Consider the following 27,914-nt stretch of genomic DNA (forward strand, 5'->3'; position numbering starts at 1 on the left):
TCTCTCAGTAACATTTAAAAAATCATTCATCCCTGTGCTTCGGTGTTTCTGACCCTTTGGCCCAGTGCTGAGGGGAAACAACACAGATATCTTTAATTGTGTCCAATGCCATCATTTTATAGATGTGAAAATCAAGATGTGGGGAGATGAGGTGACTTATCCAGGCGTGTCGGGCTGCAGCAAGCCCCCAGGTCTTGCCACTTCTAGGTGAGTGTTCTTTCCTTCACTGGGCTGCTTCCCAGCAGGAGGGAAGTGTTCCTGTCAAGTTCTGTGCTGTCTCACAGTTCTTGGCAGACAAGATTCCCATGTCTAAAGACACATTATTTAGCATTCCGCTGTGAAAGCAGGGGCGTTGTGTTGAATTATGTACTCAGTCTGAGACTTGGAGAAATTGTGTCTTCCTCTCAGCGTCTTGTTCTATATCACTGAGCACTCGTTTCCTAGAAGGCAGGGACAGCGCTTGGCTGATAATGTAGGCCAGGGGACTGCCCTCAGTGCCTGGGAGGGCAGGTGTGTTGTAATTACCAAGTCCTGTGATAGTTGTGCTGTAGTTAATAAATTGGAAGCCTTGTCTCTAATTTACTTTGGAAGCCGACAGGTGCTTCAATTAATGGGCAGGAGCAGCTGCCTTGGAGCAAGGAGGTGGGGGCAGCTTTGCCTTTTTTTTTTTTAACGTCTTTATTGGAGTATAATTGCTTTACAATGGTGTGTTAGTTTCTGCTTTATAACACAGTGAATCAGTTATACATATACATATGTCCCCATATCTCTTCCCTCTTGCATCTCCCTCCCTCCCACCCTCCCTATCCCACCCCTCTAGGTGGTCACAAAGCACCAAGCTGATCTCCCTGTGCTATGCGGCTGCTTCCCACTAGCTATCTATTTTACGTTTGGTAGTGTATATATGTCCATGCCACTCTCTCACTTTGTCCCAGCTTACCCTTCCCCCTCCCCGTATCCTCAAGTCCATTCTCTAGTAGGTCTGCATCTTTATTCCCGTCTTGCCCCTAGGTGCTTCATGACCTTTTTTGTTTTTTTTGCATTCCCATTCCTCCTCCTTACTCCTCTTTACCTGATTTGCTTTGGAGACATCCTGGCTTTAAAAAAGGGCACAGACCCATTCTTACTGTGGAATCAGCGAGAAAGAACATACAACAAACAGAGCAAAGCTAGAGGGTTTGCTCAGTTCCTTCAGAGGGTGCTGATGAGCCAGTGAATCTTTTTATTTTTATTTATTTATTTTTTTTGCGGTACGCGGGGCTCTCACTGTTGTGGCCTCTCCCGTTGCGGAGCACAGGCTCCGGACGCGCAGGCTCAGCGGCCGTGGCTCACGGGCCCAGCCGCTCTGCAGCACGAGGGATCTTCCTGGACCGGGGCACGAACCCATGTCCCTTGCATCGGCAGGCGGACTCTCAACCACTGCGCCACCAGGGAAGCTCCGGAGCCAGTGAATCTTTGTGATTGTTACTAATGTGATGTATTCTAGAGTGTGGTCAGTCTCTTTGGGGGAGCACGGGAACATAAATCAGTTCATGAAGAGTAAATTTGATAGTAAAGGATCAGGAACTTAGAGCTGTTTCTTGGAGGAGAAAAATGTAGTTAATAGTCAGTTTGAGGTTTGAGTCAATGGCTTTTGACCTGTGAAACGAGCAAAACATAAAGTGTTCTTGATCAGGTGGCAGCCACTGCCTGTTCCCTATTCAGTATCTATGCTTTTATTATTTATTCCTTTTTTTTTTTTTTGCGTTACGCGGGCCTCTCACTGTTGTGGCCTCTCCTATTGCGGAGCACAGGCTCTGGACGCGCAGGCTCAGCGGCCATGGCTCACGGGCCCGGCCACTCCGCGGCATGTGGGATCTTCCCGGACCGGGGCACGAAACAGTGTCCCCTGCATCGGCAGGCAGACTCTCAACCACTGCGCCACCAGGGAAGCCCTTATTCCTTTCTTAAAAGATCCTGATTTTGTTTAGGGCAACAGAGTGCCCAGATAAAAATACCTTCCAGATTCCCTTGCAGGTAGGGGTGCCCAGGTAACCCAGGTCTGACCAGCGAATGGATGTTTACTGGATGGAGCTCTGGGAATTTTTTTTTTTTTTTTCTGGTGAAAAGGGACAGGTTAAGCTGGGACATACCTTTGCCCTTGGCCTAGGCCTTTCTCCCTTTCTATCTAGAGTATGAGTCCCACACCTGGGGAGGGAATAATCGTCTTACAGCTCTGGTGACATAAGCCACATGCTAAGAATGGCAGAGTAGGAAGTTAGAAGCTGGGCCCTTGCCTTGATGACTTCTTTGAGCAGCCACCCCATCCTCTTCTGGACTTTGGGTTACATGGGAAAAACAACCCTTTCTTAGTTTAAGCTGTTATGGTTGGATTTCTGTTACATAAAGTCCTGTAAAACTTTGGGAAACTGCTGGTTAGGTGGTCCTTATACACGGTATTTATATATATATATTTTTAAAAATTACAGACGGGGGCCAAGGAAATCAGGGTTTATTTATTTATTTAGGCCAGGCCACGTGCCTTGCGGGATCTTAGTTCCCCAACCAGGGATCGGACCTGTGACCCCTACAATGGAAGTGTGGAGTCCTAACCACTGGACCGCCGGGGAATTCCCACTCTACACGGTATTTGTAATTATGGTCTAAGCTAATGGACAGTTCACCTTGTTACGTAGGGTTGGAAATTTTAGATGTGGAGAGACTGCAATCTCTGCTAGGGTTACTTTGGTGGAAGTTGCAGGGCACCAAGATACAAAAACTTACCAAACGTTGCTCTACCTAAGGCAGTGCCTAGCAACAGTCAGGTGTTATCCACACTGTTTACAGCTCTTTGCTGAAGGAGGATTACATCAAAGTCAGAGCAGTCAGGAACCAACACTTAGTGTGACTTCCTTGTCTTAAGGGGGTGGGCCATGAGGGGTTTGCATATGACCCTCGAGTAAGCTCTGTGCACATGACCTGGTGACTGCTTCCAAGAGTGGGAGGTATTTGGACCTCTTTTATTTCCTACTCTGGGGCTCAGAAGGTGGTCCAGAAGGGTATTTGAGCACAGATCTGATACCTTCTTTGAGGCAGTTCCAATGAGCAGGTTGTCTCTAATGGACCCATTAAATAGCAAATAACCATATTGCTTAACAAAGATTTATCATAGGAACTTTGCAGCCATGACACATTCTCTTTTCTTGTCATTATTTGTATAATATATCTTCTGGATCTTACTGTTATTTACATAAGAAAAATAAATGAGAATTATAGATCGCTAATTCCATTTGTTTAGGACAAGAAAGGAAAATAATTACATGGTGAGGGACTTCCCTGGTGGCTCAGTGGTTAAGAATCCACCTGCCAACGTAGGGGACGTGGGTTCGAGCGCTGGTCCGGGAAGATCCCACGTGCCATGGAGCAACTAAGCCCGTGCGCCACAACTACTGAGCCTATGCTCTAGAGCCCATGAGCCACAACTACTGAGCCCATGTGCCACAGCTACTGAAACCTGCACGCCTAGAGCCTGTGCTCCGCAACAAGACAAGCCACCGCAATGAGAAGCCTGTGCACCACAACAAAGAGTAGCCCCCGCTCACCACAACTAGAGAAAGCCCGCGACCAGCAACAAAGACCCAACGCAGCCAAAAATAAATAAATAAGCTAATTAAAAAAAAAATAATTACATGGTGAATGTTTCAAGACCTTTAGGCTTATGAAGAGGAAAATTTCCCAAGAATCACAAAAAGTGTTGTCCATGGTATTTATTTATATGCCAATGTGATATTTCTCAAACTTTTAGCAACTACAGACCACATACAGGGTGCTTTGAGAATGAGTGCACCATAATTTGAGGTAAATTGAAAAAAAACGTTCAAAACAATTTAATAATAAAAACTGTTTCACAAAAACAGACACATAGATCCAGAGAAGAGACTAGAGACCCCAGAAATAAGCCTATGCACTTGTGATCGATGAATCTACAACAAAGGAGGCAAGAATATACATTGGAGAAAAGACAGTCTCTTCAAAGCAGTGCTGGGAGAACTGGACAGCTACATGTAAATAAATGAAATTAGAACACTCCCTAACACCATATACAAAAATAAACTAAAAATGGATTAAAGGCCTAAATGCAAGACCAGAAACCATAAAATTCCTAGAGGAAAAAATTGGCAGAACACTCTTGGACATAAATCATAGCAATATTTTTTTGGATCTGTCTCCTAAAGTAAATAAAAGCAAAAATAAACAAATGGGACCTAATTAAACTTAGAAGCTTTTGACATCCAAGGAAACCATCAACAAAACAAAAAGACAACCTACTGAATGGGAGAAAATATTCGCAAATTACATGACCAAAAGATAAGAGGTCAATATCCAAAATATATAAACAGCTCATACAACTCAACATAAAAAAAAAAATACAACCCAATTAAAAAATGGGCAGAAGGGAATTCCCTGGCAGTCCAGTGGTTAGGACTCCATGCTTTCACGGCCGAGGTCTTGGGTTCTATCCCACAAGCCACAGGGCACAGCCAAAAAAAAAAAAAGGGCAGAAGACCTGAATAGACATTTTCCCAAAGAGAACATTCAGATGACCAACAGGCACATGAAAATATGCTCAACGTCATTAATCATCAGAGAAATGTAAATTAAAACCACAATGAGATATTGCCTCACACCTGTCAGAAAGGCTCTCATGAAAAAGAACACAAATAACAAATGTTGGCAAGGATGTGGAGAAAAGGGAACCCTCCTACACTGTTGGTGGTAATGTAAACTGGTGCAGCCACTTGGGAAACAGTATGGAGGTTCCTCACAAAACTAAAAATAGAGCTACCATATGATCCAACAATTCCACTCCTGGGTATATACTGGAAAAAAATGAAAACACTAACTTGAAAAGATACATGTACCCCAGTGTTCATAGCAGCATCATTTACGATTGCCAAGATAGGGAAGCAACCTAAGTGTCCATCAACAGATGAATGGACAAAGAAGATGTGCCATATACATATATATATATATGGAATATTACTCCGCCATAGAAAAGAATGAAATGTTGCCATTTGGAACAACGTGGATGGAGTTGGAAGTTATTATGCTAAGTGAAATAAGTCAGACAGAGAAAGATAATTACTGTATGATATCACTTATACGTGGACTCTAAAAAATAAAACTAGTGAATATAACAAAACAGAAACAGACTCACAGGTACAGAGAACAAGCTAGTGGTTACCAGTGGGGAGAGGGAAGGGGGAGGGGCAAGGCAGGGGTAGAGGATTATGAGGTACAGACTATTATGTATAAAATAAATAAGCTATGAGGATATATTGTACAACACAGGGAATATAGCCAATATTTTGTAATAACTATAAATGGAGTATAATCTTTAAAATTGTGAATCACTATGTTGTACACCTGTAACTCATATAATATTGTACATCAACTATTCTTCAATTAACAAAATTTTTTTAACTTAAAATAATCCCCAAAGAACAACAACAACAAAATCCCATGCTTCTTAGCAGGTAAGTAAGAAATGTCTGTTAAGCTGACCGAAAAATCTTGAAAAATTTATAGTAAATGTTTTCCTTATATCAGTGAAAGATATTATTTGCAATTTAATATCTAATATTTAGCAAGATGATTGGTTTCATATCCAGTGATTTTTGTTCTTTCTCCTTATTTTACTAAAATAGAAAATACTTCATAATTAGAGTTTGTCAGGAGTGGCAGCAAGCGTGTGATAACTCTGTTAGTTCAGAAAGTTGGATGATTCAACTTGAACCTATGTCCAGAAACGATGGTGTGATTTTTCACCTGAAGAATAGAGCCAGCGTTTCATCAGATGCTAAGTCTACAAGTCTATGAGGACATTTTCCTCAAATTTGCCCTTCAGTCTTCTCAAAGAATCTCTAAAGTTCATTCTCAGTATTCAAAATAAACATGTTTTGTTACTGAATGAGAGGATCAGGAAAATCAAATAACTAACTACACTGCTGACATTTGCCACTTGAAACCACGGAGCTGCTCCTTGCTTGCGTTATCTGCATGGAACAGGAATGCTTTAGTTTCGTTCCTCAGTTCACAAGGTGGTGTGAGTGCCCTTGACAGCCAGAGTATTTCTGGGGGGAACAACTAGTCTCTTTCTTTGCAGAACATGCTGCCCATTTCTTTCTTTGCCCATTTCTTTGCAGAACATGCTGAGAAGACAAATGCACAGTGACTGTCATTTGATTATACTCACATTTTAAACTATTGATATTTCCTGCAACCCTGGGTTAAGATGAGGAGGCATATTGTTGTGTGTCATCCTTTGTAGTGAATAAAGCTGTGGGTGTTTTGGCATAAAGGTAAAACTACTTTTATTTGTGTAGCACTTTTATTTATGTCCCTCAGTGGAAACATAGCTGTTTATTCTATCAGTACTGATCCTAAGGCACCTTTTCCAATGTTCATAACAGCTTGCAAAAATAAATGTTAATTAAATGAAAAACTCTTTTATTGATGGGGTTTTTGGTAAGAGACAGAACCAAGAGTTTTTAAGTACTTCTTTCTCTAATATGTTTTACTCATGTGCTAACTGATATGCCTACTCTGTGCATCATTGATTTCACCAGTGAAACAAAATACATACTAGTGGCATGTGATTAAAATTATTCTTCCATGTTGCATGCCATTGATGTGTGATGCCCAACAGAGGCATTAATAAATTTGCCAATACTTGCATAGTCCAATTTTCCTCTGAGCATTTTATTTGCCATTAACCTGGTGGCTGGTTTATGGGTTTTTTGAAAATAGAGTAATCTTCATTTGTTTTGTATGAGGAATGCAACTTGGAGTAATGCTTCTGTAGTTTTGGGCTATTTTCTGTCCTTAGTGACAGAATGAGCCAATTTCATACTGGAAAGCATTATTTTGTACTTGTTTTGGAAAAATTTAGGATGTTTAGTAGGGAGGTTGCTGTGCAATTTTTGAAATTCAATTTGAAATGATGTGAAAGCTTTGACTACTTCAAGCCACTCTTTGATAAGGGTTTATGACAGGAACACACTTAGAAATGGAATAATTGTCCAATATAATCTAATTCTTAGATATTCCTTGGCAGTTGACTGGACCTCCTTCACTTGTGTGAAATCATCCTCACTGTATATTCATATTTCTATAGTAGAATGAGGCTCACTGTTTATATTTAAAATATTATTGTGAATTATAGTATTTTTGTTGCTGTTTTCATTACACATTTATGACTTAATGAGCACTTTTTAAACAATTGAAGTATAGTTGATTTACAATATTGTGTTAGTTTCAGGTGTACAGCACAGTGATAATTTTTGTTCAGATTTTTTTCCATTATAGGTTATTACAAGACCTTGAGTTTTGTTCCCTGTGTTTTTTTTCTTAACATCTTTATTGGAGTATAATTGCTTTACAATGGTATGTTAGTTTCTGCTGTATAACAAAGTGAATCAGCTATACATATACATATATCCCCGTATCTCCTCCCTCTTGCATCTGCCTCCCACCCTCCCTATCCCACCCCTCTAGGTGGACACAAATGTTCCCTGTGTTACACAGTAAACTTTTTAAAAATTTATTTTAATGAAGCATAGTTAATTAACAATGTTGTGTTAATTTCTGCTGTACAGCAAAGTGATTCAGTTATATGTATATACAATCTTTTTTATATCCTTTTCCATTATGGTTTATCACAGGATATTGAATATAGTTCCCTGTGCTGTACAGTAGGACCTTGTTGTTTATCCATTCTATATATAATAGTTTGCATCTGCTAATCCCCAAACTCCCAATCCATCCCTCTCCCCCACTTTGGTGACCAGAAGCCTGTTCTCTATGTCTGTGAGTCTGTTTCTGTTTCGTAGATAAGTTCATTTGTGTCACATTTTAAATTCCACATATAAGTGATATCATATGGTATTTGTCTTTCTCTTTCTGACTTACTTCACTTAGTATGATAATCTCTAGGTCCATCCATGTTGCTGTAAATGGCATTATTTCATTCTTTTTAATGCCCGAGTAGTATTTAATTGTATATATGTACCACATCTTCTTTATCCATTCATCTGTCGATGGACATTTAGGTTGTTTGCATGTTTTGGCTATTGTGAATAGTGCTGCTATGTACATTGGGGTGCATGTATCTTTTCTAATTAGAGCTTTTGGCTTTTCTGTATATATGTCCAGAAGTGGGCTTGCTGGACCATATGGTAACTCTATTTTTAGTTTTTTAAGGAACCTCCATAGTGTTTTCAATTGTGGTTGCACCAATTTAAATTCCCACCAACAGTGTAGGAGGGCTCCCTTTTTCCACATCTTCTAAATGAGCACTTTTGAACCATCTATTCATTTGTATGAACTGGGGATAAAACACAACACATTAGTAATAGTGAAAAATGTAAATTTTATTAACAAACAGCAACACACAAAGGTGTTAAAATACATTAGCAGGGACCATCTGCACCAAGTACTGCCTTTAATAGTGTGGAACATAGCACTATTAAGTTATTAAGTGCTGGGTAGGAAACAGTTAAGATGGTAGTCTGTACTAGACCAGCTGCCTTTGTTAATGATATATAGTTCAATTAGAAAATTTAATTAAGTCCCTTTGTTTTGTTTTGTTTTTTTGCGGTACGTGGGCCTCTCACTGTTGTGGCCTCTCCCGTTGCGGAGCACAGGGCTCCGGACGCGCAGGCTCAGCAGCCATGGCTCACGGGCCCAGCTGCTCCGCGGCATGTGGGATCTTCCCGGACCGGGGCACGAACCCGTGTCCCCTGCATCAGCAGGCGGACTCTCAACCACTGCGCCACCAGGGAAGCCCAATTAAGTCCCTTTGAATGTTCATAACAGTTTGAATGTAACAGTGAATTGTTTTTAACATATGATGATGATGATGATAATAATAAAAATAGTAATAATAACAACAAAATAGGATAGAATAGGATTGTTGTAAAAAGTCCAAATTGGTTTTGCATTTCAAATTTGTAAGGTATACGGGTATAAAACTATTTCTCCCAAACTGCCAAATCACCACTGGACCACTTGACTGATTGATTGCCTAAGAACCCAATACTCTTAGGTCCTTTAATGACATCGTAGGTTATGTTGTGCCTTTTAAATGGAAGATTTTAAAGATTCATTCTTTAACATTGAGTACTAACCACATGCCAACCACTTTGTTAGATGCTGGAGATATAAAGATGAACAAGATACAGCCCCTCCCCTTAAGGAATCAGCTCACAGTCTACCAGAGAAGACAGAAATATAAACAAACAGTTATAATTCATTGTGCTAAGTGCGGTGCTAGAGATACCCAGTGAGAGCACATTATGGTCCATGGAAATCATAAGCACTTCAGAGTGGCTGGAGCATAAATTATAAGGCGCAGAGAGTGGTGAAAGGTGAGGCTGGAGGAGTGGGCAGAAACCAGATCCCACAAGGCTGAACATGGCTGGTGAGGAAGCTTGGAATTTGTCCTTTGAGCCTCAGGGATCCACAGAGTGGTTTTAAACAGGGCAGGACAAGGTCAGGTTTATATATTTTAGGAAGATCATTCTGTTGGTTGTGTGAAGGATGGACTTGATGGAGACAAGCTTAGAAGCAGGGAGACCAATTAGGAGGTAAGGTATAATGAATGCTTAGACCAGGGCGTGGCAAGAAGTGTGACGAGCTGGTGACAAATTCAAGAAATACAGGAGTTAGGATTATCAGGGTTTGATGACTGAGCAGATATGGGGGTGAAGGTTGGGTTAAGGCGGAGTTGAGTGTGTTGATTAGTTTTCTAGATCGGCTATCTGTGGTGGTACCATCAATAAAGAGAGGGATTGAGTTCACGGGGAGGAGCGGGTGGGACAGAGTAGGGTGTGAGGAGAAAAGGTTTTAAGTTTGGTACAAGTTGAATTTGAGTGCCTGTGGAATACCTAGTTAGATATAAGAATCAAAGCTTGAGGGTATAAATGCAGAAGTCAGCAGAGTAGATGACTAAAGCATGAGAGTGTGGATGAGTTCGCCTAATGAGAGGATGTTTGAAAGGGCATTTTAAAAAGCAAGTTAAAGAAGAGGAGTCCTGTGAAGGAGACAGTGAAGGGATGGTCCCAGAGGTGGGGTGAGGACTGTGGTAGTGAAGTGCTCCAGAAACAAAGGGAGCAGAGAGTCTCCAGGAGAGAGTGATCGATGGCATCAAACCCAGCAAAGAAAAACTAGACAATGTCCTTTGGATTGACAAAGATGAATGCATGATGACCTTGTGACAGAATAGTTTCAGAAGAGTGCTGGGGGTAGATTACTGTGGTTCTAGAAGTAAGCAGAGGGGAAAAAGTAGAGAGAGAGTTTCTCCCTTAAGCCATTGTGGTCTCTATTAGATTTCCTAGCCACAGAAGTTGAGAGATAACAAGTTTGAGGGTATTCACTGTGTGAGTGAGTGAAGCGAAGAGAGGTCAAGTTCATTGGAGTTGACAGGTACAGGAATTGTGGGTCTGGTCACCTACATGGGACTTTGAAATTATCCTAGATAAAGGTGAGGCCTGGGGAGGACAGAGGCTATGAATCAGGGGCTAAAATCTTCAGCAAATAAGGAGTAACCTGGAAGCTTGCAGGTTGCAGAAACAAAGAGGGAGTAGAAGGAGACATAGCCAGATGGCATGAGCTTTACGGGAGCTCATTCATGGTTTACATGAATATGGAAGAACAGTGTTCTAGACATAGGAATAGGGAGTGAGGAATCTGATGGCCCAATGCCCAGCCCCGAGGTGGAGTGTGCCAGGAGAGTGATAGTAGTACCCAGTGGGGAAGCAGGATACTTGGATTAGTTAAGGCCCAAGGCTACAGAGAATACTCTGCGAAGTAGGCAGGATATTGTCAAGTGTTGGTCTTAATCATGGAATAGAAGTTCCAGAGGGTACCGTGAGTGGTAAGAGAAGAAAAAAAGTAGAGGAAAGCAAGGGCAGGGAGAGGAAGCCCTGGGCAATGTGGGGATTTTGGGTATATGACAGGGGTGTGAAGTGTGGTGGAATTCACTGGCCTCAAGATTTCAGTAGATCTTTGGGATAAAGTTGCTTTAGGTGTTCCACAGGCACCTAAAAAAATCAACTGATAACCACTGGCTGTTTCCAGTCAGGGATGTGTGGCTCCTGTGACCATATTCTTCCAGCATCACAGAATGAGGTTAGGTGGGCTTTTCCATGAAGCAACACCATAATTGTTCAAGATTTTAGCATTGGACAGAGAGTTAAAGTTTGGGTTTTAGTCCTAGCTCTGCCTTTGACTTCCTTTGTGGTCTTGGGCAAATCACCTACCCTTTTAAGACCTTACTGTCTTCATTTTAGTGAAGGGTAAAGAGATAGTTTCTGAAATGGTAGGTTGATCCCATTTGTTCTCTGGTTTTCTTCCACTAGATGTGGTGCTTTTGGTACCATTGTGGTACCATTACAGCACTCAATAACCTTTCACTGTAATCTCCACCAGGATGTACCACCTCTCAGGCAAAGCCACCCATGTGTGCATCAAGTACGGCCTATCGCCTATGACATTCAGGAAGGACTGTGTCCTCAGACCCTAAACACATAGGGATTTTTGAGTGTTCTGCCCACCTGACTTCAAAGGATGGCCCTTCAGCCAGCCAGCCCTCCCTGACTGTCATTCTGGCCATTTCTTTTTGTCTCATTTTCTTCTTTTGTGTAATGATGAGCTTTATTATCCAAAGGGCTTTAAAGTAGTTTCATAACTAAAAGCAAGAAATATTTGTAGTGAAGGAAAATGCACGTGCCTCATTTTTTTGAACACTCCTATCAGGAAATATTGCATGTGTAGTAGAAAGAGCATGGAGTTCGGGACCGGGAGTCCTGGGTTTAATGTTCTTGTGACCTAGTTCAGAGGTGGATGCTAATTGTATCAAGGGTAATGATATTTAGAACAGTATTTGCTCGAATTTGATGGGGGCATCTGTTGTGTTTACAGCTTACATTTGGATATGGATGGCTCTGGGTGAACGTGATTGTAGATGAGTGTGTGTTCAGGGATGTCTACTTGAACTTATTTGTGTGGATAGGGAGGGGAGAAGGTAAACCTATTGTGCTCGTAGCTTTTGTTCTCCATCTTGTTATTATGTTTCCTGGCAACAGTAACTTTGATAAAAGAGATCTCTCCAAGCCTAAAGAGGCAACAAACTAAAGAATGAAAGAGGAGAGAATATAAATAGCACTGGGGATCAACATGGATTTGCGTTAGGTGTTTTCAGAGCTGCTAGACTCAGTAATTGGATTTTTTTGTGTGAGGCTTTTAATTGGTTTATTAAGAAAAATAGGATAAAATAAAATTAAACAGATAAGGCAGCCAAGCTCTGGAAATGGAGAGATGACTCTATTTGTAAGTTGAATAAGTAACCATTTTTCCCCCTGATTCTAAGACCACCTCGAAGGAACAAAAGATACTATAGACCACATATTCTTAGAGCATCTACCTGGCCACTGCGAAAATTTCCCACCAGAATATAAGCTAAGAAAAATGCCAGTTTTCATGAGATATTGAATAGGCCATCCCCTAATAACAGCAATAGAAATTAACGTATAAAAATCATTAATATAAGCATAAACATTCTTAACATACCTCTTGCATTAAAACATGCAAACTGGTAGGACACCAGTTTGAGAACGGCAGCCCACACTGATCTAGGATTCTAGAAGATGAGAGAGAAGGTGTGGGAAATCCAGTCTTACTGGGCCTGAATTCCCTGTGTACAAGAGGATGCTAGCAATGAGATTTCCTAAGTGCAAAGGGAAAAGAGATTCCTGCAATTCCCACTTAATGGAGCGTGGCGTCTGTTATTTGTTTTATTTGTTGAATATCAATTTTAAATGCATGTTACTAGGACCTTGAAAGGGGTTACGGGTGTATGAATGCTGAAGCAATTTTAAAAATTCTACTGCCCAATCCTCTTCTTCTTTTTAAAAATATTCTTTTAAAAACAGTAAACTTTGGGAGGAATATAGAATAGATTCAAATATCTGCAAAAAATACACACCAGATAAATCAGTTGAAGTTGATGAGCATATGTGTATGTGTGAGAAACTTCTTTGAGTTAAGCAAAATGATAATGAGACTATTTTAAATGTTTATCATACTTTGTAGTTTTCAAAACATTTTCATATATATTTTTTCATTTTTTTAACAGGTAAAGAGGATTGGCATTATAATCCCATTTTATATGTGAAGAAATTGAGAGGATTTGACCAACCTCCTAGAATCAAGCTCATAGATTTGACCAAGCTCTTAGAGTGGCAGATTGGATGAGAATCTGGCTGTTGACTCTCAATCTAGTGGTCTTCCTAATACTTTAAACTGGCTACAAACATAGCATTGAAAAACTCAATATTTATGAATGAGTCAACTTTGCTTGTGTACGAACATATGTGTTTATCCAGGAATGCCTTTAAAATGTCAGCTCTAAGAGTGATATGCAAATATTTGTCCATCTAGTGCAGATTCTGCAAAGACAAATATTTCTCTGAAAACAAATTTTACCAAACAAATTATGATGCCTTTGTAGTTAAATAAACAATAGACATTGACATTCGTATTGTCATAATAATCTAAGATGTTTTCAGAAATGGTTACTTGTACTTTTACCATGCTCAGAAAACAAGATAGCACCTCCTATATTTAGGAATTCAAAAAAAAAAAAAAAAAAACCAGCTTGGATAGTTAGAAACAATGCAACCTTCCCTAGAAAAGGGGAATCAACTCTGCCTGCCAGCAACACATGTGGTATTGGTTGTGGACTGGCTTCCCTTTTCTATTAGTCTATGCTGGGCTCATGTTTGCTGGCCTTGTACCTAATTTTGAGGGGTTTCATGAACATCATTAACCTCATATAATGTCTATGAAAGTGATGAGAAGGAGCATTCTATTACGCTGATTCTTTTTTTTTAACATCTTTATTGGAGTATAATTGATTTACAATGGTGTGTTAGTTTCTGCTGTATAACAAAGTGAACCAGCTATACATATACATATATCCCCATACCTCCTCCCTCTTGCATTTGCCTCCCACCCTCCCTATCCCACCCCTCTAGGTGGTCACAAAGCACCGAGCTGATCACCCCGTGCTATGTGGCTGCTTCCCACTAGCTCTCTATTTTACATTTGGTAGTGTATATATGTCCATGCCACTCTCCCACTTTGTCCCAGCTTACCTTGCCCCCTCCCCGTGTGCTCAAGTCCATTCTCTACATCTGCGTCTTTATTCCTGTCCTGCCCCTAGGTTCTTCAGAACCAATGTTTTTTTTTTTAGATTCCATATATATATGTTAGCATACGGTATTTGTTTTTCTCTTTCTGACTTACTTCACTCTGTATGCAAACTCTAGGTCCATCCACCTCACTACAAATAACTCAATTTCGTTTCTTTTTATGGCTCAGTAATATTCCATTGTATATATGTGCCACATCTTCTTTATCCATTCATCTTTCGATGGACACTTAGGCTACTTCCATGTCCTGGCTATTGTAAATAGAGCTGCAATGAACATTGTGGTACATGACTCTGTTTGAATTATGGTTTTCTCAGGGTATATGCCCAGTAGTGGGATTGCTGGGTTGTATGGTAGTTCTATTTTTAGTTTTATAAGGAACCTCCATGCTGTTCTCCATAGTGGCTGTATCAAGTTACATTCCCACCAACAGTGCAAGAGGGTTCCCTTTTCTCCACACCCCTTCCAGCATTTATTGTTTGTAGACTTTTTGATGATGGCCATTCTGACTGGTGTGAGGTGATACCTCATTGTAGTTTTGATTTGCATTTCTCTAATGATTAGTGATGTTGAGCATCCTTTCATGTGTTTGTTGGCAATCTGTATATCTTCTTTGGAGAAATGTCTATTTAGGTCTTCTGCCCATTTTTGGATTGGGTTGTTTGTGTTTTTGGTATTGAGCTGCATGAGTTGCTTGTATGTTTTGGAGATTAATCCTTTGTCAGTTGCTTCATTTGCAAATATTTTCTCCTATTCTGAGAGCTGCCTTTTCATCTTGTTTATGGTTTCCTTTGCTGTGCAAAAGCTTTTAAGTTTCATTAGGTCCCATTTGTTTATTTTTGTTTTTATTTCCATTTCTCTAGGAGGTGGTCAAAAAGGATCTTGCTGTGATTTATGTCATAGAGTATTCTGCCTTTGTTTTCCTCTAAGAGTTTTATAGTGTTTGGCCTTACATTTAGGTCATTAATGCATTTTGAGTTTATTTTTGTGTATGGTGTTAGGGAGTGTTCTAATTTCATTCTTTTACATGTAGCTGTCCAGTTTTCCCAGCACCACTTATTGAAGAGGCTGCCTTTTCTCCATTGTATATTCTTGCCTCCTTTATCAAAAATAAGGTGACCGTATGTGTGTGGGTTTACCTCTGGGCTTTCTACCCTGTTCCATTGATCTATATTTCTGTTTTTGTGCCAGTACCATACTGTCTTGATTACTGTAGCTTCGTTTTATAGTCTGAAGTCTGGGAGGCTGATTCCTCCAGCTCCATTTATTACTCTAATTCTTATTGGCTCTGAAGGAAGTAAAGATGATGAAAGGTGAAGAGATAATGTTGAATTCTTCAAGTTTGCAAGATGACTCATTTAACACCAGGAAGTTTCTGAAGGATGAACTGCAAATCATGTAATGCATGCAAACCACCATCCCTGTGCAGTTAACAATACACAACAATAATGAAAGAAAAGTGACTGAAGATGTGGCAAAACCTTGGGGTTTATTCTTTAAGAAGGGATCAGTATTAAAAATGGATACCACTTAGCCTAATATTAATTTAGGAGAAGGTGAGGAGAAGGCTTGGTCTGGTGAAAACTGATGGTTTCACAGACTTTAGGACTGTTCTCATCAGCAGATCATCCACATGCGGAGTCATTGGTGAGTGTCTGATGGATTGTCAACTCTTGGGGAGTCATCAAGGAGGGGGTTTTACCTACCACTACAGCTCTGCGTCTTAGAAAAAGATGCCCAATTCTAAGAAATATCAGTGAAAAGAAGAGGAAGATGACTGGTACCAAAGCTTTCACCTACCTATCCCATTTGGTGGAAACACAGAGAGAGACTGCAACCTTACACAAGTCACTTGGACTTATAACCAGCCTCTTGGTACCTAACTTTTATATAATACATTTTGAGTTCTTCATATTGTTAGGTTTTAGGTAAAGCATGGCAAGTTGATTTCACAGATTTCATTTTACCCAGTAATTTTAACATCTAGCCTGGAAAATCTTTAATCAGAACAATTAATGGGGGTAAACTGTATTAGTCTGAATTTCATCATCTGGCTTTGCACATTTCTGCAAGTAAAGACATGGTGATAAAGACATGGTTAATGAATATATTGGCCAAAAGGAGGACCAAGAAGAGAATAAGATGAAAAGTAAGTGATCTAATGACCTGAATAGCAATTGTGGTGGTTGGCTGGCTGGTGGTAGTGGGGCAGGTGCAAAGAGCCAATAGATGTTCCATTCCACTTGGTTGGTCTACTTAGAGGCAGACCTTCCATTAAATATCCATTAATGAGAAGAACTTTAGTGCATGACTAGTTAGTTTCTCATAGAGTGAGGTTGTAATGTGAAAGCCAAAAAAAAATCATGTAGTGCAATCAAGAGAGTGACATTTCATCATAATCACAGGTCCCACCCACACTCAAGGGCAGAAGATTATACCGTGTGCATACACCAGGGTAGGGTAGGGAATGTTGGGGTCATTTTAGAGTTCTGCCTACCACACCAACTCTCCACTTTATTACTTTTCCTAATTATGATGTTAGGACATACTGTTAAGTTGTGAGATGTCACAAATAATATGTTATTGGTAAAGTACTGGAATTTACCATTTTCTCCTAAAAGGAGCAGATTTATGGTTATCCCTGAATGATGTCACTCCCTTTCACTGGCTCTCCTGAAAGAAACAGAAATGGATGGAGTTACTTAAGTCCCCTGTGGTAGGCTGAATAATGGCCTGTCAAGATATCCACATCCTAATCCTTGGAGCCTATGACTATTACCTTATATGACAAAAGGGATTTTGCAGATGTGATTAAGTTAGGATTTTAAGATGAGATTTTCTAGGATTAGCTGGGTGGGATTTAAGTGTAATCAACAGTGTAGGAAGCCAGAGGGAGATTTAACTGCAGAAGGAGGTGTGACAAGCAGGATGTTGGAGTGATCAGAGGAAGGGGTCATGAGCTGTAGAATGTAGGTAACCTCCAGAAGCTAGAGAGGCAGGGAGACAGATTCTCCCCTCGAGTTTCTAAAGGAACCATCCCTACAAACACCTTAACTTTAGCCCAGGGAAACTGATTTTGGACCTCTGACCTCCAGAACTGTAAGAAGATAAATTTGTATTGTTTTAAGCCACTAAATTTGTGGTCATTTGTTACAGCAGTCCTACGAGGCCAATATGCCCCCTAATAACTCCACAAAATTCTAGATACGGTGTCACCCCACATGTTTGTTAATGAGACAGCTATGATGTCTACTTTTTTTTTCCACAATGCACTGAGACTATTTGGAGACACAGCTGGAAGAGATGGGGGATAGCTCTAAGAATCAAATGTGACTGGGGTGAAGGATTAATATTGTGCTATTGCAGGGAGACAGTAGGCCTTTGAACAAGAATTGGTCATGATAATCAAAAGGAAAATGAAAGCAGGAAGGGATTAAAAAGAGAATAAAAGATTAAAAAGAGGAGATGAAGATGAGGGGAAAAGAGAAAAGAGGAAAGAAGTGACTGAGAAGTACAATTTGGCCGCGGAGACTCACTTTGTAAATAGCTGTGACACGTGGCCTCCATCTGGAGGACTGGTGGCTCAAGACTGGACCTCTGAGAGCCAAGAGACCTGCCCGAGGTCAGCATCATGAAGAGCCCTTCTCCAGGGCTCAGTGGGGATGTTACCGGAACAGCTTGCCACAGCTTCCCATGGCTTCACCTGCTGGGCGTCTGGAACCCCAGATCTAAGGATCCCTACTTTCCCTTTAATCAGTTTTATGGAGGAAATAGTATTGAGAACTTTTAATTTCACCAAACCTAATTAGTTTTCAGAATACCTACAATAGAGTCCTACACAGGGACTCTGTTGTAAAATTATGGGCTGTAAAACTGCAAAACAAAAAGCTCACCAAACAGTTCTCTACATTTTTTTTTTTAACTTGCAAAAACAACCAGATGTGTGAAGTGAATGGCAGTGCTGCCACTTGAATGAAATGAAGAGGGGAGTGTATGTACAGTGTTTTCGGAACCTTAGATGTCTCAGGGAATTTCTGTAGGGCTAAGGTGCTGACTTGAGGAACACTTATTTCCTCAAGCCTATTCCTTTTCCCAGTGTAGTCAGGCCCTCTTATGAAGCTGAGCCTGCTACCTTGCTGAAGACAGGTCACTCAGGTGAAGGTCAAGTGTCCGAAGAGGGAGAGACCCTGGGCTGGCCCCTCTTGCTTCTTCCTGTGGGCGCAAACACCATCCAGGCAGCCCCTGCATTTAACGGGCTGCACAGAAGACTGTCAAGCTGATTGGTTACTGAAATTTTGGTGTAGTCCCACATTTAATTGTAACGACTGGGTTAATGTGCTTATATTAGCACTAATTAAAGATATATGTCCTAGATAAAGCCTCTGTCTTGAGAGCCCACAAAAGCACAGCAAGCCTTTGGAAAAGTAGTTTTTAAAATTGGCTGTAAGCATAAAGCATTACTCTGTCTTGGGGTGACCTCCTTGACTGCCCCATGTAAGGTGCCTATTTAGTCAGCTCTTATTTGGTTATAACAAAAAGCCCACATACTGGGTGTCTAAAACAACAAATATTTATTTCTCACAGTTATGGAGGCTGAGAAATCCAAGATCAGGGTGCCAGCAGATTCGATTCCTTGTGAGGATCCTCTTCCTGGCTTGCAGACAGCCACTTTCTTGCTGGGTGCTCACATGGCCTTTCCTCAGGGTGTGCACATGGGAAGAGACTTCTCTCTCTTCCTCTTCTTTTTTTTTTTTTTTTTTTTTTGTGGTACGCGGGCCTCTCACTGCTGTGGCCTCTCCCGTTGCGGAGCACAGGCTCCGGACGCGCAGGCTCAGTGGCCACGGCTCACGGGCCTAGCCGCTCCACGGCATGTGGGATCTTCCCGGACTGGGGCACAAACCCGTGTCCCCTGCATCGGCAGGCGGACTCTCAACCACTGTGCCACCAGGGAACCCCTCTTCCTCTTCTTATAAGGGCACTAATTCCATCACGAGGGTTCCACCCTCATGATCTGATCTAAAGCTAATTACCTCCCAAAGGCCCCACCTCTTAATAGCATCACATTGGGGTTAGGGATTCAACATATGAATTTGGGGGGACACAAATATTTAATCAACAGCACTTAGCAATGTGCCCATCCTGGTGAAGAAGTGCCCAAGTTGTTAATTCCTATTTTGTGTCTCATTGTATGTTCTACTAAAATCCTCTGACCCGACCTGCCCCACTGCTTTCATGTAGAAGCTCCCCTACACCCACAGTTGGCACCGGGGCCTGTTTGTTCTTAGCCTGGTGTACAGATTGGTTTTGCTGAGAAAAACCTGTATTTTCCTACAGCCTGTGTTCTGGTCACCTCATCGATCACTTACTCCTAACCAACAGCCAGATATGTCCAAAAAGTGTTAAAGACTCCAAGAGTCTGAAGAAATCAATTGGTGGGTGGCTGTTCATTATCCTAGACTTTCTGTTCATATCTTCCCTCTCCTGCTTTCTCCTTGGGCCAGCATAAACTTCAATTCATTCATTTCTGCTTCCCTTCTCACTTAGCAGTTATAGGCGATGGTGGAAGGTCCTCACAGCCCAACCCACTTCTCTAGCGATATGTCATTTATTGACTCTGAGGGGAGCATCATGACCTACGTTTGGTTGGGTCAGCCTGAGCAAATAGCTAGAATCCAGTTAACATTCAGATTGGAAGAGACTTCAAAGCTTCTATAAAATCTTGCCCCCCAGGTACCCAAATTGTCTCTTATTCCAGAACTACTTGAGCAAGGATGCCGCAGTTCTAATCACTCATTGTAAAGGGTGGTCAGGAAACGCCACGCTCCTCCCTCCACCTTAGCCTTGCTTCCACTCCTCACTCTGAATCTTAACCCTCTGTCAGTCTGACCTCATGCTTATTCCTTTAGAATTTTATCTCTCTCCGCTGAGAACAGTTTCTGTGCTGTGTATGTGTCCGTCTCGCTGTCCTCCAATTGTTCTAAAATCCGTATCTGCTCATTTCACTCAGCTGTGTGAAATCCTTCAGTGGCCTTCCATAGCCTCAGGGTGCAGTTCAAACTCCTAAGCTGCTTTCACATCTGGTCCACCCCTGGCCGCCCCTCTGAACAGCTGTTTCCCGACAAGTCATGCATTTCCAGACCTCCATGTCTGGGCACATGGTGTCAATTCTCCCCATCCTTCTCTGCCTCATTCTCATCCTCAAAATCTGGAGCCTGAACCCCAGCTTGAGTCTGCTGCCCCTGTCCCGTGGTGCCATCGCACCTTCCAGCAGAGCCCTGAGCCCCACTCAGCGTGCTGGTGGCAGGTTCCTGTGGCTTTGGCCCCACTAGGCTTCTAGCCCTTATATTATGGAACTAACTGGGGTCAGTGGGCACTAGCACCTTCAGATAAGTTCTGTACTTTCCATCTTTACCTTAGGATATCACCTGCCACCTTGCTCTCCATTCTCAGAGTGAGAACCATCTTTCTAAAATTAATCGCGTACCTGGATTCTGGGCTCTTCGTGACCCTGTTCTATAGGTTGTTTATATTCATATTTGTTCTCTCTCTCCTCTCTGTTTCTGTCTTTCTCAGGTTTCCATTCTTTCCTTCCCTTCAGTCCTAAAACACATCCTGTCTCCTTTGCCTGATCCTACTGTTCCTCCTGTTTCCTCAGTTTTAGAATATGGGTAATCCTACTCTTTCTACTCTCACCCTACCCCACCCCCTTCTCATGCCGCTTTACAGTCTGATTTCCAGACTAACCACCTTCCTCAGATGTTTCCGTGTTTTGTTTCTTGACACATTTACGGTATCCTTGAAAAAGTACATTTTAGAAAAAGAAAACACATTTTTCAGAATAAGAATCAGAATCAAAGTTCTGATTTTGTATTTTATATTTTTATCTCTTTCTCTTGTGACATTAATATGTTTACTTATTTTCTTCATTCTAGAATATACTTAAATTAGCTTCATACGTGGCACAGACAATAAATATGCCAGTGAAGTTTCAGATTTTCTGGCGGTTCTTTTTGTCCTCAGACTATATACTGCCCAGGATATACAGAGTAGTGCGTTCAAACACTGCTTGAAATTATTCTTTTCTCTATGTGGTTATGGTATTAATTTGAGATAAAATTATGTTCGGTCATTTATGTTTTGTTCAATTATAGCATTTGCTTTTCCCCTTTTAAGATTATCTGTTAAATACGTAAAACATTTACCGTGTTCAAAATTGAGAACCATATAGAAAGGGGTAACTAGAAAGTCCCAGCCCTGTCCTTTACAATCATCCCCTTCCATTTTATAGGTATGCATTTTCATAAGCTTTAGTTTTATCCTTCTGGTATTGCTTTTGCAAAAAGAAGCAAATATCTTATTTCCCACCCTTTCTTATACAAAAGGTAGCATACCCTATATACTGTTCTACACTTTGCATTTTCATTTAACAAAATATCTTGGAAAACGTCCTTCCATATCATATAAATCTTTCTCGTCCTTTTTTATGATTTACAGTACTCCATGGTATGGACATAGATAGTTTATTCAGTTGGTCCCTTATTGGTGGACATTTGTTTTGTTTCCAGTCTTTTACAAATAATGCTGCAATGAATAACTGTATTATATGTTGTTTTGTATTAGTGGAAGGAAATCTTCTAAATGGATTCATAGAAGTGGAATTGCTGGGTCAAAAAGTAAAGCATATGTAATTTTGTTAGATGTTGCCAATGCATATGGAAATTTGTTACATATTCCTTCCATAGCGTTTAAAGCATTTTACATTCCCACCAGCAATGTACAAAATTACCTATTTCTCCAAAGCCTTGCCAACACAATGTGTTGTCAATATGATAGCTGAGACATGGCATCCAAATGTAGTTGTTTTTTGTTTTTGTTTTTATAAATTTATTTATTTATTTTTGGCTGCATTGGGTCTTTGTTTCTGCATGCGGGCTTTTCTCTAGTTGTGGCGAGCGGGGGCTACTCTGTTGCGGTGTACAGGCTTCTCATTGCAAAGGCTTCTCTTGTTGCGGAGCACGGCCTCTAGGCATGTGGGCTTCAGTAGTTGTGGCACACGGGCTCAGTAGTTGTGGCTCGCGGGCTCTAGAGCACAGGCTCAGTAGTTGTGGCGCGCGGGGTTAGTTGCTCTGCGGCATGTGGGATCTTCCTGGACCAGGGCTCGAACCCGTGTCCCCTGCATTGGCAGGCAGATTCTTAACCACTGTGCCACCAGGGAAGTCCCCAAATGTAGTTTAATTTCTTATTATGAGAGTAAGCATTTTCCCCATATTTTTAAGGGCTATTTGCCTTTCTTGTTCTATGAACTGTCTGCCCCTTTTTGGGGGAAGAGGGAGAGTGCATTATTTTCTATTGGGTTTTGGTCTTTCTCCTTCTCAGTGTTTTAGAGCTCTTTATACATTAGGGAGATTAGTCTTTTGTATAAATTGCAGATATTTTCTCCCAATTTGTGATTTGTCTTTTGACTTTACTTACAGTTTTTCTTTTTGTCATAAAGATGTTTCTTTAAGAAAGTTATTTTAAGTTGTCAAATTTATCAGTCTTATCTTTAATTGCTTCTGGATTTTAAGTCATAGTTAGAAAACTGTTTCCTACTTCTAGATTATGAAAGAACTCACTGTCTTTTCTTCTAGCATTTGTATGCTTTTATTTTTTACATTTAAATCTGAATAATTCTAAATGGTTAGAATTATTCTAGTGTATGTTATGAAGTTTGGAACTAAAATGATCTTTTCTAAATGTTATCTAGTTGATCCAGGCTTATTATTATAAAATCTCTCTTTTTTTTGCCCAATGAGTTGTGATGCCATCTTTATCATATTCTAAATTTCCAGATGTACTTGGTGTATTTTTTCTATTCTGTTCCGTTTTTTTCATCTGTTCATGCTTAGTACCACTGCTTTAATCAAAGAAGCATCGTGGGTTGTTTTAAGAGCAATAGAACTATTTCCTCCACATTGCTCTTCTTTTTCAGGGTTTTCCTAATTGTTTTAGATTGATCATTTTTTATATGAAATTTAAAATCAATGTATCAAATTCCAGAGTAAAATAAACTTGCTGGTTTTATTATTGGATTCATATTAAAGTTATACGTTAACTGGAGAAAGTTGATATCTTTATAATGTTGAATAGTCTTAGTAGGTAAGATCAAGCAGTGTCTCTTCATTTGCTAAAGTTTTGGTTTCAAATTTTGGGGGCTCTTTGGAAGTTTAAACAGAGTGGCAGCATTTTCAATGGTTAAAAATACATTTTGGCAGTTGAGACTGTTCATATTATTTCAAGAGCAGATGTAGATATCAGAAATCTTATTAAAATATGGCAAAACTTATCATTTCTCATTTGATGATCACTAAATGATTTCAGAGCCTTAATTTGCACCGAATAAATGTAAACAAATGTGAATGATTTTCCCACAAGAGCTGCTACATCTATTTGAGGATTAGATAGGTTATTTATAGAATTGTTGCAAATATGTGACTTGCAACTAATTGTAGTGGTCCATTGACTTTTGGAAAGGATTCTTAGAATCTGTATGATTTTCATCACTGTGGCTTTTTATTTATATGAACCAGCTCACAGGCCAGCAAACTCATCAGTGAGCTTGCTTTTCCTAACAGGGAGAATCTTGTCACTTATTTCATCAGGTAGGATATCATGTTTAAAATTTCTTACCTTTTATTTCCATAGGAAAGCTTTGTACATTTTAGTGAAATGACTGGTAAAACATGACGTTTTGACCAATTCTGAGTTTTTTATTTTTAGTTTTTTGAGCTCTGGTTTTAGATTGTGCTAGTGAAAATTTATGTTCAAACAATATGGAACAGAACCCCCCAACCAAGCACAAAAAACAATATGGAAATTTGGAAGTAAGTTTAGTTTCAGATTTTGTGTGTGTGTGTGTGTGTGTGTGTTTGGAGTAGGTTAGCTTCTCTATTTCTAAGAACAGGAGTGTGTTCCCAAAGAACTAGGGGCAATGCATGCTGAAGCCAGGGGACAAGGACAATGCAAACACTGAAAATCAAACCAGGAGAAGTAAATTCTCACTCCAAGGGAGGAGGCAGGGTCAGAAATGGGGACTAAACCAAGAGGGTCAGCAGTCAATCAGATAGCCTATTTTAGTCTATTTAGGCCACTGTAACAGAATACCATAGACTGCGTGACTTCTAAACAAGAATTTATTTCTTACGGCTCTGGAGGCTGGGAAGTCCAAGATCAAAGCACTGGCAGATTTGGCGTCTGGTGAGAGCCCACTTCCTTGTTCACAGACATCCTTGCTGCATCCTCACACTGTGGAAGGGCCCAGGTAGCTCTCAGAGTCTTTTCTATAAGGGCCCTAATCCCATTCATGAGGGCTCCACCCTCATAACCTAATCACCCCAAAGGGCCCACTTCCGATTACTATCACAGTAGGGATTAGGTTTCAACATGTGAAATTTCAGTGGGGGACACAAACATTCATTCTGTAGAACTGCCACTGGAATGGAAGTTCCTAAAGGGCCCCCAAGGAAGAAAAGGGTCCTAAATAATTGCATGGAACAGAGGGAGAATAAATATGTTAAAAGGCACAGGGTTTGGGCTGATAGTTCAACATTCAATCTAAAGGTCTGAAATAGTCATCTAGTTAAGGTGTGACATGAAGGTACCACTTCCTTTGTGAAACATGACTTTAACATTTTTTATGAAAAAAATTTGAATTGAAATCCTAGAAGCTCTCCAGTTGACAGCTAACTGATGTCTCTCTGATGTGAACTGATGTCAGGTTTCCTGCTGGGTGCACTGTTTATCTCACTCATAAAGGGTGTAGAGTGTTAAATGGGGATTGTCACAATCTTTTTAAAATAAATTTATTTATTTATTTTTGGCTGCATTGGGTCTTCGTTGCTGGGTGCAGGCTCTCTCTAGTTGCGGTGAGTGGGGGCTACTCTTCGTCACAGTGCGCAGGCTTCTCATTACGGTGGCTTCTCTTTGTTGCAGAGCACAGGCTCTAGGCATGCAGGCTTCAGTAGTTGTGGCATGCAGGCTCAGTAGATGTGACACATGAGCTTAGTTGCTCTGCAGCATGTGGGATCTTCCCGGACCAGGGCTCTAACCCGTGTCCCCTGCATTGGCAGGCAGATTCTTAACCACTGTGCCACCAGGGAAGTCCCTGTCACAATCTTTTTAAAAAAAGATTTCTTTTTCAAAGCCTTGGTAAAGGTACAGTTTCTTAGTCATGCTGATACTAAAATAGAGCTTTATAATTAAATTATTCAAACACTTTTCATACTACAGGTAAAGTAACTTATACTATATAATTCCTGAAAATATTTACTGCCATGGCTACATTTTATCATGGTTGATAAGCTTTGCAAGCTATCACAATTGTGTGAAATTTTTTTTTTCTTAGATAAGGAGGGTGTTTGGAGGCTTGCCATCTAGAGGTTATTAACTTCATTCTGTCACGGTTTGCCAAAACACTAAATCCTGGGACATGTCAGGGATTTATTGGGGCCATGATGAACAGAGTGCTCACAATCAGGACTATCTCAGAACCTCCTTAGGAGAGTTTCTCTTCTTCAGAGTAATGAATTGGTGCTAATTCCCTTAGTTGGTCCACCTGGTTCCTGCTTTCTAAATGGAACCAGTTTCTGGATATTCCAAAGTGCCCAGCATCGTAATAATTAAGAACAGAATTTATGTTTCATTTTCAGGTGGGCTTTAGCATTGGGAAATGTAAATACATACAGGAGAGTAGAGTCAGCCAGGGTTCTCCTGACACAGAGGAGCATCATCCTGAAATCCCTGTCAGCAAGCCGGTGGAAGTCGGCTTCTCTCGCCCATGCTGGGGCCAGCCTGTGTTCTGAGCCCTCTGATCGCTTAGATCCCTTTCTTCTTTATTGCCCAACTTTAGCCAGCTACAGGAGGTGTAGCCAATGCCTGGAAAAAGATGGTAAATTAAGTCATTTTCTAATGAACATTCCAAAATTACAGATCCCAAAGGGGGTGAAATCTGTAGGAAAACACACCACATGGGGAATATTTGACCCTGTGTGTGTTTCAAACAGGCCATCTAACTCTCCTGTGTATATACTTGTAGCATAGCTATTTAGAGTTAAGGACATAATCCCTGTTTGGGCAAGAGGAAAAAGCTAACATGCTCTCTGGTATTCCCCTATGACCTTGTTTGCATTAGCAAACACATTTCTAAAACATCCATAGGGCAAAGATGGAGGCTCAAGATAAATCAAAAAATATGTTTGATTTTTAACTGCCTGAATTGATAACTGACTGGTTGACTTTGCAAGTGAGTGACTTTGCGAGTAAGTAACAGACTAGTTTTCAGCTTGTTTTGCAAAATCTTAGGATTATTTTTTGACGGCTACAGTCAGTGTGCTGGACTTCATTTTTGAAACATTGGCTAAGATTCTAGTCCCAGCTAGCAAGTAGGTGTCAGTGCTCTTACCATTTCCAGTTGATTGGTAGCAGCTGCCTGGAATGCAGTGTAGAGAAGGATTCTGAGGTCTTGTACTGGGCTCAGAGGTAAAGAGGGCTGTGGTAGATTTTCAATGTTTACTATGGTGAGAGTGGGGGAGTGGTAGTATATGTGCTTTATATGTACTCTAGGGCCATTTGGAAACTGTTCTCGAACAAGAAACCATTGCCTTCAGGATTCTTTTCCCTATTTATCATAATATTAAAGTTGAGCAACCACATCGTTCTTTTTTCTTTTCTGGGCTGGCAGGAAATATTAGACCAGAAGAATAAGAACAGCATGTAATAAAGGAGTAAGTAGGTCCTTTCCTTGAGAATATATCAGTAGTTTATGGTTGCCCGGCAGGCTGAATCTGATTATGTGGCCTTATGATACCCTTGGACCACAATACCAAAAGGAGGCTGTTCAAGGGCAGATACAGCCAAGGGAACAATTACGATCAAAAGTCTAATTAAGGGAGAAATCTGGAAATCCTTTTTTGGTCTTGGTCTTCAGTCACTGTGACATTTTAGAAGAGAAACATAGTCGAGATGGAAGAGATGACTGGAAATGGCATCAAATCCTTCCTGTGCTAAAATACATGCTCAAAAAAAAAAAAAAAGTGCTACTCTGAGTCTGTGTTCTGAGCAAAACATTTCCGTGTGTGAAATTGCAGTTGCTATGACAACCAGGGGCTGCAGCCCACTGACCCATGTTCCTAAGGAAAACAAGAGTTGATGTTTATGGATGAGAATCCAGCACTGCCTTAGAGAAAGAGGGAGCCCAGCATGTGTTTAAGTGCCAGGTCTTCATCTTGTGCCTTGGAGGAAATAAGTTCTCTGACGCTCCATGGTCATCTGCCTTTTGCATTAGGCCCTGCAATTATCTTTAACTAGGTGAAGCATCGGGAAGAAAACACCTCAACTAGAACATCAGTTTGAGTGGAAAAAAATAAAATTTTAAGTAGACAGTTCGCCTGAAATAGTTGATTTACAACTTCAGAGTGAGGAACCCTGTCTTACTCTCTCTTGCTCTGGTATTCCAATACTTGAAGAAATGGTGGAAACAAGGGTTTCTGACTCAGCAGTGCTTTCTTGTTTCTGGTCTTTTCAGGCTTATGTTTTCTTCATTGGTTTCATTCAAAGCAACATAACCTGTGTTCAACCTTGGAAGCTCTTGTAGGGGCAAATATTTACATCCAAAATGTGAATGTT

At 40.6% G+C, this 27,914-nt stretch overlaps 1 protein-coding gene across 1 annotated transcript in view; it reads left to right on the forward strand.

The window, feature by feature from the left end:
* Nucleotides 1-27,914, forward strand: part of GPR176 (G protein-coupled receptor 176) — a 92,720-nt gene that overhangs the window by 28,643 nt on the left and 36,163 nt on the right. The gene's annotated exons all lie outside the window — the stretch shown is intronic.

This window comes from Delphinapterus leucas, chromosome 2 (assembly GCF_059928025.1).
Source record: "Delphinapterus leucas isolate spDelLeu-1000000601 "Yukka" chromosome 2, BTC_Dleu_Yukka2, whole genome shotgun sequence".
Lineage (NCBI taxonomy): Eukaryota > Metazoa > Chordata > Mammalia > Artiodactyla > Monodontidae > Delphinapterus > Delphinapterus leucas.